The sequence below is a fragment of the Chamaea fasciata genome, unplaced genomic scaffold (assembly GCF_029207755.1).
Source record: "Chamaea fasciata isolate MVZ Bird 193981 ecotype frontalis unplaced genomic scaffold, bChaFas1.0.hap1 SCAF_33, whole genome shotgun sequence".
NCBI lineage: Eukaryota > Metazoa > Chordata > Aves > Passeriformes > Sylviidae > Chamaea > Chamaea fasciata.
Window position 1 is genome coordinate 694,555 of NW_027094118.1, and position 14,723 is coordinate 709,277.

General features: G+C 51.4%; 1 protein-coding gene across 1 annotated transcript in view; it reads left to right on the forward strand.

Moving 5' to 3' along the window:
* LOC136303427 (zinc finger protein 850-like) overlaps nt 1-14,723 on the forward strand; it is a gene marked incomplete at its 3' end in the record, with an annotated part of 418,758 nt that overhangs the window by 317,395 nt on the left and 86,640 nt on the right. The gene's annotated exons all lie outside the window — the stretch shown is intronic.

The following is a 14,723-nucleotide window of genomic DNA, read 5'->3' on the forward strand; positions in this document are numbered from 1 at the left end:
GCTGCAGCCCCGGCACTGCCAGCCCCAGCCCTGTGCCCGGCGCCGAGAGCACTCCGGCCCTACAGCAACACCAGGGCCAGGAGGGCAGCGGGGCAGGGCCACGGGAGCAGCGCTGCCAGCACCAAGGGCTGCTGCTCCTGGGCACAGCTGCTGTGCCAGCACTGATCTGCCCCCAGCTCTCATCCAGAGAAGAGAACCAAAGGGGGATCTCTGCAGAAAACTTGCCTGCCAGATCCTTGGGTTCCTTTAAAGCCACCAGGAGTGCAGCCCCTCATTGACACAGTCTGTGGCCACAGGGAAGGTGGAGAGAAACAAAATGAGAAATGGCACAAACAGTGACACTGCTTTGTGGACAATATTATAAAAGTAAAACAAAGGAAAAGAACCTCCAAAGTAAAGCAACAAGAGGTATCAAAAATGACTTTTATGACAAGTGATTTTGAGAAACTGGCCAGCAGTTTAATGTGTGTGAAACCATCTAGCCATCAGTCTTCCACACTGCAGCCTCGAGCTCCTGCTTCCTCAGGCTGTAGATGAGGGGGTTCATGGCTGGAGGCACCAGCGAGAACAGAACTGACAGGGCCAGATCCGGGGATGGGGAGGAGATTGGGGGGCTTCAGATAGGCAAACATGGCAGTGCTGAGGAATAGGGAGAGCACGGCTAGGTGAGGGAGGCAGGTGGAGAAGGCTTTGTGCCGTCCCTGCTCAGAGGGGATCCTCAGCACAGCCCTGATGATCTGCACATAGGAGAAAACAATGAACACAAAACAACGTAATCCTAAAGAGATGGGAAAACCAATGAACCCAAACTCCCTGAAGCAGTAGTTGGACTAGGAGAGCTTGAGGATCTGGTGAACCTCGTGGAAGAACTGGCCCAGCGCATTACCATGGCACAGGGGCAGGGAAAATGTATTGGCCGTGTGCATGAGAGCATTGAGAAAGGCACTGGCCCCGGCAGCTGCTGCCATGTGGGCACAAGCTCTGCTGCCCAGGAGGGTCCCGTAGTGCAGGGGTCTGCAGATGGACACAGAGCGGTCATAGCACATGATGGTCAGGAGCAAATACTCTGCTGACATGAAGAACAGAAAGAAAAAGAGCCGTGCAGCACCTCCCGTGTAGGAGATGGTCCTGGTGTCCCAGAGGGAATTGTGCATGGCTTTGGGGACAGTGGTGCAGGCCGCTGAGGGCCAGGTTGAGCAGGAAGAAGAACATGGGGCTGTGCAGGTGGTGGCCGCAAGCTATGGCACTGATGACGAGGCCATTGCCCAGGAGGGCAGCCAGGGAGATGCCCAGGAAGAGGCAGAAGTGCAGGAGCTGCAGCTGCTGCGTGTCTGCCAATGCCAGCAGGAGGGAAGCGGCTGATGGAGCTGCTGTTGGACATTTGCTGTGGCTGCACATGGGGACATGTTCATGGATAAAGGACAGTGACAAGTCAGGACAGGCTGCTTTGAGCCAAACATGGGTCATTCCCTGTAGACTGTCCCACTGTGATTCACCCACCCTTGTTCCTGCTCTGGGAAAACCTTCACCCAGGTCCCTGCCTGAGCTCCAGTTGTGCTGTCTGAGTGTGCCAGGAGCAGCCAGGCCTGTGCATGGGGCCTCTCCAGGAGCCGTCCCTGCCCCGCTGCCCTGGGTTTTTGGCCATGTGGCAGAGGGACAAGCCTGGATATCCAGGATTTGTCAGTGGAATCACTCCTAATGCAGAAAGGCTTGTTGCCATCTTCACTCCCACTTCTAAAGGGCATGGAGAACAGGAAGGAATTATAGACATTATTTTCCTGCCCACACATCATTCCTGGTTCTCTGAGGTCAGAAATCCCCAGCATTTCTGCTGCACCAGACCTTGCCCAGAGCAGAGGGATCCCTGAATGTCTCACCCTCTCCAAAGGTCTCTGGGCAAGGTCCTCAGCACCCCCTTCTGCCAAGGACACTCACAGCTCCCTTGGCAAACCCAACAGCATTTCCTCAGCTGTGGCATCTCTGCACTTCCCCGTGGCACATTCAGGGAACTGCCAGAGGCTCTGGCACAGATCTGCAGGCAGGAGGGCAGCTCAGAGCTTGGAAGGACGCAGCAAGGAGATCCCCGGGTGTGCCCATGATGGGATCTCAGGGAGGGGGCTCAGCTCATTCCCCTTTCCCATGGACTGCTTTGCCCACAGCCACACAGCTCACAGGGAAGCTCGGACACCCCATTCCCATGGACACAGCTGCCTGGCAAGAATCCCAAGGGCAGTGCCTGGCTCAGCTGCTGCAAATGCCAGAGCCTCCCTGAGAGCACCAGATGGCAGTGACAGTATCAGGGGAGGGCAGAACCAAGAGAAGATGTTGTGGGGCTGTGCCTGGGAGGGCAGGGCAGACACAGCCAGGCACTCAGGACAGTGTTCCCGTGCCCAGCTGTGCACAGCACCTCCCACACACCCACAGTGCCCTCCTGCCCCCAGCACTGCTCTGTTCAGCCCCCTCTCCTTCCCTGAGCCTCTCCCTGGGCCTGGACATTTCCCTCCTGAGAGGAGCCTTGTCCCTGCCAGTGCTCACAGAGCCCATGCCACCCTCTGCGCCCTGGGCCCAGCCCTACAGAAACCTGCCTGTCTGCAGGGCCCGGCCTGGGGCAGGGTCTGTCTGCAGCTGGGCAAGGGCAGCTCAGGAGAGCCCTGCTGGGCCCTGCAAAGGGGATGCTGCTGCTGCTGAGGGCTGAGGAGTGGCTGAAGGCCCTTTGGGAGGCTCCCAGCAGAGAGACTGACCACCCAAAGTTACAAACCAGGAGTCTCTGTAAATGATTAAACAGGACTCTGATGATCCTAGGTGTCCCTTTCAACTCAGAATGTTCTGTGGTTCTGTGATTACAATTCCTGTTCTGCTTCACTCATCCTCTTTTGCCTATAATCAGAAGAGAAATAAACCCCTTGCAACAGCGTTACAACAGTAAAGTAAAAACCAGACCTTTCTTGGAAACTTCCAGGTGTCTCAGTGGGAATGAGGAACACCCAGCCCCTGATTTAAACAATTGATTAGAGGTTGATTAATTAGCATATTTAACAGAAACATCGAATAGGAAATTCAGTATCCACAGCTACAAACCTCTGGGTCAACCCATTGGAGTAGGTCCAAGGGCTTCTTTGTGCCACTTTTTTTTCTGACTGCTCACACTCTGGTTTAAAAACAAAATGTTCATCTTGTAGGTCCTGCAGCAGAGCCCAGCAACAGGGAGCTGCCCTATGCTGTGCCTCGGGTGCTGCAGCAGGGACACCCAGCCCTGCCCTGGGGCCACACGCCTGCTCTGCAGCCACGCTGAGAGTCCTCCTGGAAGGGCCTTAAAGCTGTGGGATGTGCCAGCTTCAGGAGATCCCTGCAGGAGCTGCAGCTTCTCTTCCCCCAGCCTGGGAGTGACTCTTCCTAACGCTGCGAGGATTTCTCCCCCAGTGAGCCCTCAGTGAGCTCTGCTCTGTGCTGCCAGCCCAGGCTGAGTTGAAGCCCTCTGTGCCTGTGTGCTGTGCCCGGGGTGGCTGCAGGCAGTGCCCCAGCCCTGCTGGGCTGGGCACAGGAGCTGCTCCTGGGCAGAGCTGTCTCTCTGCAGCGCTGCCCTTGCCAGGAGCTGCCTCTGTGCCAGGAGCCCGGCCCAGCTCAGCAGCACAGACACGGCACAAGGGCTTGAGTGACCCTCTCCAGGCTTGTGCTGAGGCCCTGACATCAGTCCCTGAGAGGGAGCTGGAGAAACCTCTCAAGAATTCAAAGTCAGAATCCAGCTCCAAAGTTTCTTGAAGTTTTACTGGGTCCCGCTGAGGGACACGACAGAGAAAGTGTCCCCAGGCCCCAGCCAGAGCAGAGAACTGCAGGCAGTGATGACACGTGGGGACAAAGAGAAGCCAATTCTTGGTGCCCTGGGCCACAGCAGCCTCTGTGTCACCAAGGGCCGTGAGGAGTCACCTTGTCCTGAGGCCCTGGGGCCTCCTGGCACAGCCCCGGCAAGGCTGGGCACTGTCAGCCCCTTGTCCTGCCCTCAGCATCCCCCTCCCATCCCAGTGGCCTCAAGGATGTGCTGGAAGGAGTCCCTGGGGAGCCTTGGTCAGGAATGGCCCTGGGGGCTCCTTAATGCTCCCAGGGACTGCAGGCTTTTCAAAGGACTTAGGGCTTTGCTTTTGCCTTGGAGTCTCAGAGAGGTTTGTGCAATCACGGCCTCCAGTTATCTGCTTTAATTAGTCCCTTGAGAGGCTTTGTCAGTAATGACACTCAGTGCACTCATTAATGCTTCAAAGCACTTCAGGTTTTTAAAGGTACTTGATGCTTCCCTTTTAACACTGACTTTGTGAAAGGTTTGTGCCATTGTTGCCCAAATTATCTACTTTAACAAGTCCTTTGTGATTCTCAATCAGTAAAAGCACTCAGTGGGGCTCATCAGTAATTCCGGCTACTCAAGGTTTATTCAAGGACTTTTTTTTGACACTGAGTCTGAGAGGTTTGTGCACTCGTGGCCTCCAATTATTTGCTCTAATCAGTCCCTTGAGATTTTTACTCAGTAACAACACTCGGTGGAGCTCATTCATGCTTCAAGGTAATCGGGGACATTTAAGCACTTCTTTTTGCCACTGAGTCTCTGAGAGGTTTGTGCAATCATGGCCCCAATTATCTGCTTTAAGGACTCCCTTGAGAGCTGTGCATTGACACTCAGTGGGGCTCATTCATGCTTTGAGATACTCATGGTGTTTAAGGTACTTTGGGTTTTTCCTTCCCACACTGAGTCTCTGAGAGGTTTTGGTGCAATCCTGGCCTCCAATTCTCTCCTCCAAGGACTCCATGAGGAACCTGTGTTGGGGATGGACCTCAGGGTGACCCTTTAATGCTTCCAGACACTTTGGGTTTTTCCTCTGACTTTGACTCCTGGAAAGGTTTGTGCAATCTCTTCTCAGGCCCTGAGGTTCCAGGGCTCAGCACCAAATGCATCACTGGGCTCATTAGGAGAAAGCAAGTCCTGACAAACCACGGCTGTGCCTTGATTTCCTTCTGGCCTGGTGCAGTTCCTTAGGAAGTCTTTTTTCCTAGAGTTATGGAGAAATATTTCAAAGAGCGTTGAAGGAATCAACACTCTTCTTTTCAAAGGGGGTATTTTTCTCTTGAGAGCAAAGGTCATTGCAGCATTCAAGTGACTGATACTGATCCAGGGTCTCTCCTAAGGAAGTCTGGCCTGGTCAGAGGAGCTGTGCCTTGAGGTCTGATCCACTTTGGACAACCATGCTCCACATTCCCTAACCCCATCCTGCCTCTCCTCACTCACCTGGGATCTGCTCTGCTCAGAGAACTGGGTTCACCCAGACAAAGAGAGGTTTTCTTCCTTTCTTAGCAATCAAAACCTCCTAAGTTCCAAACAATCTCCTCAATTTGTGGCAAGCCCAAGGTGTCACCAAGGAGGTTCCCCTTCCCCAAGGCAGAACCATGCAAGGAATGTTTTAGACACCAATGAAGATGTACAATAAACAAAAATTTAGAGTTGGCTGGAGGCAGAATTAGACCAACTCCTCAAGGACAGACAAGCTTTGAACTCCTTGAAAGTCAAAGCTCCAGGTGGGTTGTTGGGAGGTGTGTGAGTGAGGCAAGAGTGAGGGCAAGGGAAATGCAGAGAGCCCTGGAAGTGCTTCTGTGCACACAGGCTGTGGGGAAGGGCGCTGCAGCCCAGGCCTGGGCCAGGAGGGAGGCTGGATCATCATCCCAAGCTGCCCGGGGCCATGGCAAGGGGCTGTGGCCATGGACACTGGCCTGAGCCCAGTGCCTGGGCCCCTTGCCCAGGGCTGGTGTCAGTGGCCAGAGCCAGAGGGGATCCCTTGCTGGGGGCTGTGCCACGGCCACCTGCCCTGTGCCGCGCCGGCTGCTCAGGCGCCGCGGAACCAGCAGCAAACGCCGCTGCCAGGGCCAAGGGCAGCTCAGCCAGGCAGAAAGGGGCAGTGCTGGGCACTGGTTCCATGGCAACCCTCACTGGGACAGCACACCTGGGTCACCTGTCCTGGCAATTGCCACGGAAACCTGGCTCATTGGGAATGCAATGGTGGACAAAGGTTTTAGGAGGGCCTGTCCCAATAGGACAAAGGGTGCTGGTTTTAAACTGAAGGAAGGGAGGTTCAGATGCGGAGAGATAAGGAAGAAATTTTTGAGCATGAGGCTGGTGATCCACCAGGACAGGCTTTCCCAGAGAGCTGGTCAATGCCCCCTTCCTGGAAACATTCAGGTCCAGCTGGGACAGGGCTCTGAACAACCTGATCTGGTGAAAGATGTCCCTGCTCATCGCAGGCGTTTGGATGAGATGAGCACTGCAGAGCTCTTCCCATCCCAACCATTCCAGGACTGCATGGGGGGAAGGGGCTGCTGGCTGGACTCCATCCACTCCCTTGACTCCTCCTTGTCTCTGCTGGAGCCCACATCCAGCAGCCAAAGCCAGCCCCTTCTCTGGCCTTTCCCCCCCTGCCCCAGGGGCTGCCAGAGCCAGGGGGGCACAGGTGACCTTGAGGCTTTGCGGGGCTCAGGCACAGCGGCTGTGCCAGAGTCAGGGCTGAGGTGTCACTCTGCGGGCTGGGGCAGAGCCCAGGCAGAAATGAGCCCTGAAGCAGCAGCTGTGCAGTGGGGGCCAGCAGGCTGGCTTGCCAAGGGAGGCTTCTGGCCATGGCCTGGAAGCAGCTGCTGCTGCCAAGGTGCCTTTGGTGCCTCAGGCTCTCCCTGGCACAGCTCCCAGCACGGCACTCTGCACTTGTGCCCGAGCCCTTCGTTGTGTTGGCTTGGCCTGGGGCTTTTCCTGCAGCGGGACCTGCCCTGGTCATGGCACAGGAAAGGCAGTTCCTCATGGAGCAGGAGGCTCTGCCTGGAATGGGCTCAAACAAGTCCAACAAGGCCCTGTTTACTTCAAAACTGCTTCCTAGAGCACTATATTCTATATAATTGTTACAGCTCCTATACTGTGGAGTAAATAACTCTCTTTTCTCTATTTGCTCTGTTGTGTAAATAAATCTTTCTGTCTAATCCTGATCAGAATCAATCATAGCTGCATTTATGGAAATATATCTGGTATTGAATCGGTAATCCAGGGGGACAAATTGCATTGCAGTTCAATTCCACCTGTCCAGTCTTTTACACGTAAACCTTTGACAAAGTCTGGGACTAGGATTGGATCCAGCCACTCCCAGTCTCCTCTCTTAGATGGAATTTGAAAAGTCAGGCATCCTGGAGGGATATGAGGATCCATGGTGTCTGTTGGGTGTCATTTCTCCACCTCGTGACTCAGCAGGAGTTTCTCCAGTGAAGAAATGAAGCTTTTGCCTGAAGCTCCCACTCTGCCCATGACAGGAAGCTGTCAGAGTCTGTCCAAGGATGTGATATGCCTCACGACTGTCTCCAATGATTGAGGACTGAGACCCCAGGCTCTGAAAGCAGCCCCTGGCCTGGCTGAGGTGGAACGCTTGCCAAGTCTCGGAGGACTGGTGTGCATCTCCATGAGAGCGGAGTGCAAGAACAATGGAACTGGTCACAGTGGACTGAGCCAAGGCTGCCTGTCCAAACTGGTCTGTCCGTACTGGAAGTACGGTTTGCAGCTTGTTCCTGAGCACTCAGCCTTTACACAGCTGGTTCCCGCTTTGGCTCTGTGCCCCTTGCTTTGCTTCCCACCTTGACCAACCTATAAAACCTCTGGAGACCCCCGCTCATTTTTGTGATCACCCCACTGGAGAAGATCGCGTCTATAGGCATCGTTAGGCGTCGAAGACTCGACCCTCCACGTTTGTAGCTATAATCCCCTTCCCCTCTTTCTCTCTCTTTCTTACTATTTTTTATTTCTCTCCCCACTATGGCATTTGTTGGCACTAAATAAAGGTGCATTTTTGATGGAGTAAACTGAGTTGTTCCCCACTGTGTCTTTTGCGCTCTGAGATCCCTAAAACAAACCATCAGGTTCCCTGCATATATTTGCGGACCCTGACATGAAATTGGCGTCACGGACAGGATCTTGATGGACAGAGGGGTTGCGGGTTCTGTATAGCTTGTAACAGGGGAAGGACCCTCGTCTCAGCCGCACCTAGCACGCCACTTCGGTGAGCGCTGTTAGAAAGCAAGGGGGGCCAGGGAAAACTCCCGCAAACTGTATACACCCAGGCGTATAGCACTCCCTGTCATCAGGATTTCACAAAAGGATCTCATTGTGCAAAAGATGGGACTGTAGTTAGTTTTTGTGTGTTTTGGGCTGCTTGGTGTCGTTGAGGAGACAACTCTTTGGAACTAAGGTGAACCACCCAGGCAGTTTTGGTCTCCTCGCCCATTCCAGGGAAGTGAAGGGAAACACAGTTTTAGCTGTGCCTTTGGTGTAACTTTAGGCGTACCTCCCTGAGAGTGGTTTTGGTCCCTGCACAAAATGAGTGAAAAAGATAAGAATGCATTTTATGCTTTGCTAGCCAAACATGGTGCTAGACCTTCTTCAGACGGAGAAAGGTGGGCACAGAATAATTGGTTTAACTTTGAAAACATTGTAGATAGAATATATTCTTTGCAACATGATGCTAGATACAAACTGGGCAGAAATAAAACCATTCTTTGCTCAGTTTTGGGGGCCTGTCTTTCGGCAGCCATAGAAACCCGTTTTGAACGGGTGAGTGAAGAAAAAGCAGTCATAGAATCCCTGCAGAATTTGGTGGAAGCTTTGCAAAAACAATTAGAACAGGAAAGAAATCAGAATTATTTGCTGCAGATTTCCCTTGCAGAAGGGCGAAGTAAAAACTTAAAATCTGCAGATTCACCCACAGAAGGAAAAACAGAAGGAAAGGAGACATACAACATTAAACAAATATACCCTCAGAAAGAATTAGTACACATGAAAAATTGTGGGGAACACTGTTGCTCCAACTTGAGACCTCTCATCAAAACAGAATATAATTATATAAATGAAGAAGATGGTGATCCCCACATAACCACCAAAGAAATACCATACACAGCCACTGAATTAGCTAAATTAAAGAAAGAATACTCCCGCCTCCCTAGTGAATCAGAGACGGAGTATGTTTTTAGAGTTTCCCTCACAGGGAGTGACCAAATTAAATTAAGTGAACAAGAAGCAAGTGGCTACTGGGGACATGGAGTTTTCTTAACAACAGGAAACACACATGCTCCATGGTCCCTGACACAGCGTGCAGCTCACTGGGCAGGGGGGTTAAATCCCCTAGAGACGGGCGACCCTCTGGCAATAGTCGGTACCTCAGACCAACTCCTAGAAAACATACACAAAGCTGCATGCTTGCAAATGATACAGGAAAGAAAATTAATCTCTGGCTGTGAGTCACCAATGCAACAGCCTGTCAAACCTGAGATTATGACCCCCCTCATTCGAGGTTTGCCAGAGTCTCTTAAACCAACAGCAATTTTTCTTCCAAAAACAATAGCATCTATCGCTTCAGTAGATAGACTTGAAAGATTTCTTGGACATACAAGAGATCAAACTGGTTCCACTGACTCCACTGACTCCTCACCTTTTACAACTCCTAGCACACAACCTAACAGCAGTTATAAACTTTGGACATGGAGTGAGGTAGCAGAGGAGTTAGTAAGTTACAGTAGAAAATATGGACCAGTGAAGTACCCAGAGGACAAACCAGAAAAACCCAGAGGAGTCAGGCACATTGCCTCTCCTAATGAAAAATCAGAAAAGGGAAAACAAATTTCCAACCAGCAGCAACTGTGGTCGCTAGGGCTGAAAAGGGGAGTGCCACCAGAAGCAATGGATAACTTGCCTTATGATAAATTGGCTAAAATAATTTCTAATTGGCCCTGTCCCAAACCTATTGTGTTGGAATCATCCAAGCGATAACCCAGTGCACCTCCTCTTCCACAAACCTTGGGCAACAAGCCACAGCACTCCCTAGCACAAGTTTTAAACAATAAGACACAGCAAGTGGGGGGCGTTTAACAGAAAATAATTTCCCACTTAGAAAGCCTTGGTTTGCAGATCCCCTCAGAGAAAAGACAGAAACCTTCTCAAGAAGTAAAATGTTTGGGTATCTGGTGGAAAGGAGGTATGACATGCAGCCCACCTGGCACCCTAACCTCCTGAGATCAAATTAAAGTGCCTGAGTCCAGGAAAGATTTACAGCATGCCTTGGGATTATTAGTGTTTTGGAGAAAACCCATTCCAGATTTTTCTATAATTGCCAGACCTCTTAATAACTTCCTGAGAAAAGGGGTAAAATGGGAACGGACTGCTTCTCAAGAAGAAGCAATGCAATTACTGATTTTTGAAGCAACTGCTCACCAAGCCCTTGGCCCTATTCATTCTATAGATCCTTTCCAGGGGGAATGGGGATTTGCTTCCTCAGGGTTGTCAGTACACATATGGCAGTGGGGTCCTGGTGGTCCGACATGGCCTGTTGGTTTTTATTCCCATGGTTTCAGAGATGCTGAAAAGAGGTATATTGCCCGGGAAAAAGGCTTGTTTGTGGTTAGCCTAGCTCTCATACAAGTAGAGAAGATTGTACAACAACAACCAGTTGTTTGGAGAGAGCATTTCCAAGTTTTTAAGTCAGTCACTACTGGGACTCCCCCACCTGACGGAGTGGCCCAGACGGCCTCAGTAAGAAAGTGGCATGCTCAGATTGAACATTATTGTAACATCTTCTCAATAACTGAAGGAGCTGTGAAAAAACCGGCAGTACAAGAAGCAGAAAACTTGGGTAGCATCCAAGACAAACCTGCCTCAGTCATTACCCCTCCCTTTCCCCCCGAACAGTCAGCAAGGCCTTGCTTTACTGATGCTTTTCCTTTTGGCCCAACAGCTCCAAGCAGAGTTCCCTCACTACAGGGACCAAGTGATTCCAAGAATCCAGCACATGGACACTTGTGCTGACATGACCCAGAATCCACAAGGATTCTGGGGGAGAACTGGCAAGCAACAAGTTCCCACAGCCACGACAGTGATGGAAGCCCTCGGTGTGAAGTTCCCTGGAGGAACTCCCAGGGGAGTTGCTGCTATAAGAACTAGTACCAGAAGGCACAAATGTAGGAACACTAGGAGATGGCCTCTAGGACCCACAGGCAATAGCTTAGGAAAAGATCAACTCTATATTTGATATATTCTATTGATTATAGCATATAAAAATATATAATATGCAGCATTATATGTTATAAATTACATGTATGATACATATAAATATGTACCGTTGAGTGCAATTTAATAAATATTTTCATTTCATATAGATTTGATATATTCTTCCCACTTGGGGGAGTGAAGATGTACTGCTGTTGAGAACCTTCTGCCCACACAGCAGTCAGGCCACAGGGCTGTGCATGCACACCCACCCACCGTCCTTGTTCTTCTCGGCATCTTGGGGCTGCTGTTGGCACAGAACTGGGATGAATTGAACTCGACACACCTGTCCATGTCCAGCCTGTCATCAACGCTGATGTGGCAGGGCACAACACACAGCTCTCAAATCACTCACATTATCATACATGCTTTCATTCCTGCTGGGGAATGGGGAACTTAGAAACACCAAAGACACAGAAAAGAGGTGGAAAAAGTTGGGATCTTTGGGACACTGCTGGTACCCTCATGTAGGAACATTTGTTGGGTTTTTAAGGTGATAACTTTCCAAAACCTAGCAAAGCTGCTCAGCATTGGCCACCCAGTTGTGAACGGTTTTCTTGGCTTGGCAAAACTGCAGTGTTAACTGCGGACTCCGTCCTTGGTTCAAACCACCTGCCCTGACCTGCAGACAAAAGCACCAGCACCAGCAGAAGCTACATCAGCCACTTTTCTCCAAAAGCTCTCTTCAATATGCCAGAGGAAAGGAAAACATGTCAGACAGTGTGGACTAATGACAAGACTCTGAGCAACAGTTAAAAAGCAAAGGGCCGCAGCATTCTGGGACACTCCTCGTGCTCCAAGGCAGCCAGGCCGCCCTGGCTGCCCGGGACCCTGCGCTCCACGGGCTCTGCAGAGCTGCACAGCGGGGAGGCAGCCTCGGGCACCTCAGGCCCTGGGCACCAGTGGCCTTCTTGGTCTGGACGGCTGCCTCTGGGCAAATGCAGCCTGCTGGCCCTCTGCTCTTGGCCCTAGCCTGGCCTTGCAGGGCTAATCCTGCTCCCGCTCTGAAACGTGCTCAAGCGGGATTTGTTTGTTTCCAGCTTTCCAGGGCATTGATTTGCACCACAAAATACTGAAGGACTAAGGCCTGAACAACAGGTCCTGAGCTAAATCTGCCCTCTGGATGACCCTTCCAACCAAACGTTCGATGGATCTGCTCCTTAACCAAGTGTTACTATCAATAGGATCTATGCATTCACTACTTGGTGAAACACATCTTTACCTTTCAGCACGAAGAAACCAGACAAGGCCACATCTGGCCTTGCTTCCTCTTTGAGCCCTGGACAGGCTCAAGGAGAAAACCAAGAGGAAGATGAAATCAGATCTCCTGCCCCAGAAGGTCTGTCAGATTGCTCGTTCACCACTGTCAAAGCTGGGCTACTCTCACAGTGCAGTCAGAAGCCTGGTGGCCAAGAAAGGGGGAGGCAGTGTAGGATTTCCTGGTTCCTGGCAGGGACTTTCCCGAGCTTTGCTGGGACAGCTTTCCCCACCTGATGAGTGGATCTGGATGAAGGATAAAGCAGAAGGGTGTCTGCTGATGTATCTTTCTTAATCACTAGAGGCAACCTTTTGTACCAGTGATGAGGTGCATTGCTTACCTTCTTCTTTTCTGATGTGTCTTTGCACTTCTGCATGATAGTAAATTACACTGATGCTTCAGCTGGTGTCTGTGTCTGTGTCTGTGACTCTCCCTGTTGCAGACAGGTAAAAAATGTTATTAAAGAAAGGTCTTATGGAATATGGATGAGGCCATGCTACTTTAGCTAAGCAGCTAGCAATAGCTTGCAAGTTCCCAGTTGAAAACTGTTTAGAGAAGGTGAAGTTTGTTCACAAAACAGCCCGTTCCTAGGGAGAAAAACAAGTGCATCTGCATAAATATTAGCTCTGTTCCATCAGAACCCACCAAGGAAAAATGTAAACAACCTGAAACTTAGCACATACACACAAATGACCTTCTGACCAATAAATGAGGCAGTAAGGAAACTACCCGCCAATGGGTGTGGTGCATGAGGTCCCTGAAAACTGGATAAAATAAGTGATGTGAATAAAGAATTGGCTTTTCCTGCATGAAGGCTATGGAGTCTCGGCTGATTCATTACAACATCTCCCCACCACCAAAACAAACACACAGCCAGTTGAGCACAAGACCTGCCTCTCTGCCAGCCCATTTCTCGGAAAACACCCCTGATGGCCATCTCTGCAAGTGCAATCCCCACTTTCCCACTACCTTTTCTGCAGGCAGGCGAGAAAAGTAGTTGCTCCCAGCTCCGGACACCTCCAGAAACCAACTGCTTTCAGCAGTCACAAGTCTGAAATATCAACTTCCTTACTGAACCAGCCCACTGGGAGCTCACACAGGGAGGCCTTTTGTCCAAGGATACCCACACAAGAGCTCGAGGCTGGAGCAGTTTGAAATGCAACACCTCCAGAGTTTAAACCTCCCTTTATCAAATGAGCACATACCAACCTGCCCCAAAGGGAAAGCCGGCAGGAAAGAGAAGCTCTTCTCCCACAACAGCAAGCTCTGTGCTTCTTTCTGTTCCAGCTGGAGAGTGGAGGCCATGGGCTACTCCTCAGTTTGGGAAGGAACCCTGGGAAACGGCTGGATCTGGGAGACCAGCAGACGGAAGTTCCCCAAAAGGTAGGAAAAGGTTCTCTGCAGGGGAGGGGAAAAAAAAAAAAAGGCATTTCAAAAAGTTCTCAGACATAAATTTCTGCCCCAACATGACAACCCCAAAGTCTCTGTGGTCTTTCAGGACACAACATTTTTGTCAGTCCCCCCAAGCACACTCAGCTCCCCAACAAGACTTCAAGACTAAAGGACAAACCTTGGCCCCTCACCTCTCCACACCAGCTCTAGGGAGTCTCTGTCCATTGCAAGATCTCCTTTGTCAGTCTGCATTGGCAAGAGCTGGCTGCAGGAGGCGTTTGCATTGGAAATCTCCCCAGATGGGGGGAAAAACAGAAGAAGCGATTCCTGAGGAAAGAAAATGGCAACGTCCTTTGGGAAGACACCGGCGTGAGCGCCCTACAAGTGAAGGCCTTTCATCCCTTGCATCAAGCAACATCCATCCATGGGGCAGCACTAGCGTTTTGATGACAATGCTGACAAAATCACTGCCCCTTCCTGCTTCTGCTGCTGACTCCAAATCATGAAAGATGTTCCAACTCTGCAAAAAACAGGCAGAGATGGCGAGAAAAAAACAGTTAGTCTGCTGAAAAGGTGACCAAAAGGATGTTTTCTCATGTCCCCTTTTCATCCTTTCCCCAGCCAAGACAAAGCAATGTCCTTTTCCCCCATCACCGACGGTGACCCAGGCACAGGATGCAGCGTGGGGACAGAGTCCACCACTGCTCCCAGAGCCCACCCTGGCCACGGGCTTCCCGTGCCCTACCGTGCCAAGCCGAGTTGTGCTGATCTGTGCCGAGCCGTGCTGTGCTCGGCCGTGCCGTGCCGAGCCGAGCCGAACCGCAAAGTGCTGAGCCGTGCTGTGCTGCGGCCGTTGCCCTCCGGCCGTTGTGGCCACTGTTGGCGATGGGCGCCATGCCGGAGCTGCCGCTGCCCGCCGGGCTCAGTGCCGGCACCTTCCCCGCCAAGCTGTGGTGCCTGGCAAACAGCCCCCGC